General features: G+C 37.4%; 1 long non-coding RNA gene across 2 annotated transcripts; it reads right to left on the bottom strand.

Annotated features, from left to right (window-relative positions):
- Nucleotides 1–1,736: 1,736 nt before the first annotated feature.
- On the bottom strand, nucleotides 1,737–5,769 carry LOC112980495 (uncharacterized). 2 transcript variants are annotated; one of them, XR_003258445.2, is made up of 5 exons: nucleotides 5,707–5,769; nucleotides 4,357–4,489; nucleotides 3,388–3,516; nucleotides 3,004–3,080; nucleotides 1,737–1,980 (listed from the first exon to the last, which is right to left on the bottom strand). It is a non-coding gene; the product is annotated as an uncharacterized LOC112980495 (long non-coding RNA). The 2 variants fall into 2 exon arrangements; XR_010388945.1 differs by lacking the exon at nucleotides 1,737–1,980 and having other exon boundaries at nucleotides 2,585–3,516.
- Between the last annotated feature and the right edge of the window lie 231 nt (nucleotides 5,770–6,000).

Below are 6,000 nucleotides of genomic sequence, written 5' to 3'. Positions count from 1 at the left end.
CTATGAAACAAGACAAGCAGACCAAGCTGACATCCAGGGTTGCCTACTCTGCTCAAGGCAAATCAGTGACAAATAGCCCTATGCCATGCACAGCTGTTCTTCCAAGAGCCCTCTCCATCATCCAGGCGGTTTTGTTTGGGTTTGATTTTGTTGTTTGTTTGTTTTCAAAGTCTTTCCCTGACCCCAGTTTTCAGCAGCTGTTTCTCCTGTTTCAGCCTTTGTAGCTGCAGGTCCCAGGCCTGCCAATCCCACATACCCAGGCAGTCAGCACCACTACAGAAACTACATTTTGCTTTCTCTCTGAGCCTGTGATGTACTTCTTCATAGCCTTTTCACAGCTACATTCCTCCCCTGGCTGAGCCACAGGCTACAGCCAGAAGCTACTTTTAGTATTCTGAGTCTGGTGCTCATTTTCTTCAGCAGTGATTAGCTCAGCCTAACACCACCATAGCTGAGCACCTGCAAGTTCATAAGGCCAGCTCGTCCTCTGATGCACCTCTTTTGTGCCCAGACACTTGCCTGGCTCTTTCACTGAATTTCAGAGTCATAGAAATATGTTTATAATCATGTTGTGATATATTATAAATATATCATATTTGATACTAAACTGAATATTTATTTCACTCTCTGGTAATGTTTATCAATGATTAACTTTTATAAAGAGGATAAAACACATATAAAATAGAGACAAAGATAGACAAAGGAAAGTAAATCTCTAAAATAAAATGTAAGGAAATGGAATTCATAGTCTTAATCCAATCTCATTATTTATTTCAAACTGCCTAAGAAGTCCACCCAAATTACCTATATTATGTGTTATTATTGAAGAAGTTTTTTCATCGCTGTTGCTAGGGTGCCACACCTGCAAGCCCTTCTTTGGACAGAACATTAATATTCCCTCCTGGAGGAAAATGGGCTTAGTCACTGCCAGAGCGACCTAAAACAACAGATTCTGCATGGTATCTACTAACCCCAAAGTATATTTTCCTTTAAGCACAGTGTCAGGTGGGAAGGTTAATTTTACAGTTGACATGCCTCACTTATTGTCTGACTTGTCTGCCTGTCCTTAATCTGGACAATGTTGCAGGACATGTGCACCTGTGTCCTGACAGAACAAGCAGTGGGGGGGAAACAGTCCAGTTCTCAGCAATTCTATATGAAGCCCCATATGCATGCCAAATACATTTTGCTTAGCAGCCCAATAAATGCTTTGTCTTCCATACAGCTTCTTGGTACTAAAATGCTCTGTTGATCCAGCCAGTCATTTTATATTGACACAATACTTTGGTATTTGTCAAATGTTCGGTACTGGCTATCAGAAAGTCTCAAGGGTTATTTTAATCTCATGGCAATTAAGAAATGCAGACTAAATTAGGAAATTAAAATTTACGGAAATGTCTATACAGGAAAGCAAACAGTTTAAAAATTGCCAGTTTGCTATGGAGAGTGTGAGCAGCTGTTCGAAAGTCAAAGGCATAAAGATAGCAAACTACAGAAACCTGCAAACCTGTACCTTTCATTGCCTACTTTCCAATGCACAGCCACAGCCTGAGCTAGTTTAAATGCCCAGGAATGGTGTGCAGCACAAGGCTTTTCCATTTCACTCCGAAACAGATTACCACATGGAAAAAAATCATTGTCTAATCAGGACTGCAAGATGATCCGAAACACGGTTTCACACTTCTGGGATACAAATTGATGTGGGCAACATTTACCTTAAAATAGCTCTTAGATTTTCACCTGCTGTTGTTTAATAGACTTTCTTCTGCCATTGTAAATGTTTTAGATGATTTTAATTTTAAGCCTCCAAAGAATACAATTAAGAAATACATTTTCCATGGCAGTAGTAGCAAAGAAAAGATACAACGAAGTTGTGCTGCACATTAATGGAGATAGGTCTACTCACACCCCACATTCTTGTGCATCCACCCCTCTCAGTGCAACGCTTGAGGAACACAAAGTGGCAAAGCAGCTCAACAGCTGAAAGAAAACAGAGGACATAAAATACAGGTCTTGGTAGGACAACTCATCTGTATTCCCTAACCTTCATAACCACTCCAGCTACTTTTCTACCAGTTCTCCACCTATGATAGAACAAATGCAATTCACCAAGAGAAAACGGATATATGCTGCCTATCAAGCTTGGAAGAAAAGACCACAGTAGAAATGTTTGCATGGCTGTATATCACTGGGCCTTCAAATGAATAATGCAAGTCCTATCAAAATATACCCTAGAAATTATCTGGATGAGAAAGGGATAGGAAGGATAAAGGAATGAAAAAACTAGAACATAAATTAAAATGCTCTCAATTACATTTTTGTTCTAGTATTTCCTCTCGTATATCCACTCAAAAATATTTTCTAGTATTAGAATGGGATATTAAAAATGAGTCTTTTTCTGTCGACAATAAGTGGGTGATGACATGAATATTGAATATCATTGGATTGTTCAAGGTAATACGTACATCAGCGAAAGTACTTATGTGTGTGATTAATCTGAAGAATAACAACTGTCACACTGAGCTCTAACAGTATGATTCACTTAGCACATTCAGTATCAGGTGTTACCAACAGATTGTAACAGCAAAAACATGACTGGCCTATATGACTATTAATGTGATTTGAATTTGACCTGCTACAAATGGTATTTACATAGCATCCAAGAGACCATGAATGAAATTATGCGTGTGCTAATGCATCATAAACATCTTGGTGTTCCTTGTGTTACAAGTCCTGTGCAAAAGTATTGGCTTCATTATTTCAGATCTTGTATCATATGCAACTAAAAGTCCATCAGTTTATATACTTCAAATATCGCTGAACCACACCTTAAATCGATGACAAAACACCTCAAATAGAAAAATTAAACTTTCCTTGTAATACTTAAATTACTCATCATTCTAAACATGGCAGATATAACATGTCTACAAGTACTGGATTTTTCACAACAGAAGGCTGATCTTGTAATTTATTTGCTTTCACCTAATCAAACAAAAGTCACACCTGAGAACAGATTCTCCAGAAACATCTCAAGTGGGTATGGTCAGAAAGTCGCAGCTTCCAAGGATATAAGAAAAGTCCTAAATAAAAGCAAGTAGAGGCAGGTGAAGCAGATTCCCAGATTTGGGAATATTGTAGTTATATCTGCTTGGATGTGGTTGGCTTTACAAAGGTCAGCATTCAGCTACAATTCAAACAACAGGGCTATAAAATTATTTAGAATTTTGACAGCTTCAGATCCAACAGATATACAAATTCAATGTATGCATGAGATATATGGGTCCAATCTCAACTAGGATTGATTGTTCACTCAGATAAGACTACTACAAACCAACCAACATCTTACAGAAATTACATTCTAGTCAGTTCAGAGATATCTCCACTCACTCAGCCAAACCGAATGTTAGCTTCTCTCCGAATAGCGCAATCAGTAATGATGAAGATGATATCATCAGCTCATTGCTAAGGCAGCATACTTTCTGTGCTCAGCATCATATGAAAATCCACCTTTTATTCCTAAAAGGACAAATAAAGCTCAGTTGATAAATGATTTCACAACTAGCAAAGGACATTCAGTGACACAAAGTTTACAAGTGTTGCACACAAATTCATTTAAGGAAATCCAGATTAAAAATCATCATCTGGAATTCTCTCTTAGTCCTGTGTTGCTCATGTTGAGAAATAAGGCTTTGAGTAGATTTGTAGCAGGACTCAATGTGTCCACTTCTAATCAAAAGAGATTAAAGAGCTTCTGTTACAAACTGAGAGCTTCCTTTCATTAACAGAACAGTATGGAGAAAGCTGACAATATATTCTCCAATGCTCAGTATTGAATCAGAATCTGAAAAGACAGGCTGCAGAATTATTAATGTTCTTTTAACTCCCCAAACACCAAACAAAACAGAAAAGCAACTTCAAAGCATGTTTGGGTGGGAGCTATCTGTATTCAGTGGAGTTCAACCCCTTCTGCAACATAATTCATATGTCAATCCTTGTAACAAGTGACTTCACAACAATTTAGAAAAACTTTTTCTTCCTTTGTTTTTAATAAATACTGCAAAATGCAGAACTACTTCCACAACAGTAAATCTTGGGGTCTTGCCCAGAAAAAGGAATTACAGTTGATCATCTGAAAATTCTGCAAGTCAAAGCATTAAGAAAGTTATTTTCTTCCTCCGAGGTTTTCTTTGCTGGACTGGTGAAGTCAACTCAAGAAACAAAACCACTTGCCTACCAGAAAAATGCCTCTTCTATTCACAATAAACCTGTTGTCTCATTACAGGCTAGTTTGGCTAGTAAAGGCCTTGAATTCTATTTTGATATACGTGGCCATGAATACTACTATCAGACACTTACATCTTGTAGACAAATGCTTTTAATACACCATCTCTGCAAAGTAGACATTTCCTCTTCTCACTGAGTTTAGCTTCATGATTAACTCTCCGGTCAATTTTGGGCTTCCTTCCAAAGGTGAGGAGGGACTCAATGACTGGTGAGACCAGGGGAGAAAAGGAGATATCATTCAAAGGCTGGAAAACTTAGGAATTCACATTCTTTATCCCTCTAGGTAAGCAACATTTTACCACAGCAGCTAAACAGCTTCTAGGTGTGGGTGGTGCTTCTTCAGCAGCAAGAAAGATGACAGGCTTTGAAAACAGGTTGCCTATCTTAGTACCCTAAGGATAGTCCTTGCAATGCTTGATCCATCAAAGTATCCTATGAGACTTTGTAATGAGTTGAAAGATAGAATTAAAATCCAAGGAAAGCCACAACCTTCATCCCATCCACAGCAAGCTTCCAGCATCAGCAGCTGCATGGCTGAGGGCTGGTACCCCACTGATCAGCCTGATCTGCTGCTGTGCTGAGTTCACTGACTCACCAACATAAAGCAATGGATGCTCTGTTATCTCAAGGATGAAATAATTATATGCTTCTTAAAACTGCTATGACAAGAATAGAGGAAAGCAGAAAAATGTGGTTCAAGATGATGAATTCATGGTGAAAATGTTTTTGAATGATACATTTAACTATCTAAATACTCTCAGTTTGCATCTACAAGAAGGAGGAAAAAAACCCAGCCAACACTTCTGAGAAGCTGAACGTCTTTTCAAACATTTTTTTCTTCTTTCAACTGATTCAGATTGCCAAAACATCTGAATTTCCCAAAACTTGGTAATTCTAGCACATTTTCAGCCAAAGTACCCAAGGCAGTAGATTTTTTGATCAAGCTGAAGAACAGTTCAGCTTACAAATGTCAAGATTTTCACCTGCCTAAAAGTCTATATGCCATTGTACCAAAACATGATTTTGCATCAAATCTAAAGCAGTTTGGCATCATGAAAGTCACACAAGGAAGTGGTGGAACTTTCCAAACAGAACTTGCTATTATGCTTTAACTATGTTATGTAACTTTTTAATATATTTATGTTTATAAAGATTCTAGTATATGTTAACATTATGCTATAATGGAAGTGTTACTTACCTAGCATTTCCAAGTCTTTACTATACAAAAATTTTGCTTTACAAAGCAATTCAGAGTCCAGCAAGAACAAGGGTAATACAAAATAAAGTAGGCTAGAATTCCCTTTCATTTTGGTTTAATGGCATAAAATCTTAGACTCTAATTACAACAATTGATTGGCCAGTACCCTTAATAGTATATATTGTTTTTAAAATGCAAGGTAAACACAGAAAATAATTACATACACTGAGGGGTGGTTATAACAGTCTCATCATGAAAATGGAAAGGTTTCTGCAGTTCTCCCAGTCTTCTTTGTCTGACTCTAATAAAGCAAAGAGGTAATTGTTTTCCCCAGCAGTGGGACAATAAACAACAAATATTAAAAATCTGTTTATATAATCATCAAAAGATAAAAAGAAACAACAAATAGCTCTTAAGGGGAAGCTAGCCAATCATTCTCTAATTAAACTCCTAGCCCTGAAACAGTTTTGAACTTAGATAACGAGAACAGTAAGGCTGTTAATTACTTTTTCTTTTTG

Source organism: Dromaius novaehollandiae, chromosome 1 (assembly GCF_036370855.1).
Source record: "Dromaius novaehollandiae isolate bDroNov1 chromosome 1, bDroNov1.hap1, whole genome shotgun sequence".
Taxonomy (NCBI): Eukaryota; Metazoa; Chordata; class Aves; order Casuariiformes; family Dromaiidae; genus Dromaius; species Dromaius novaehollandiae.
The sequence above is the reverse complement of the archived record's forward strand: the minus strand, read 5'-3'. Positions and strand labels throughout refer to the sequence as shown.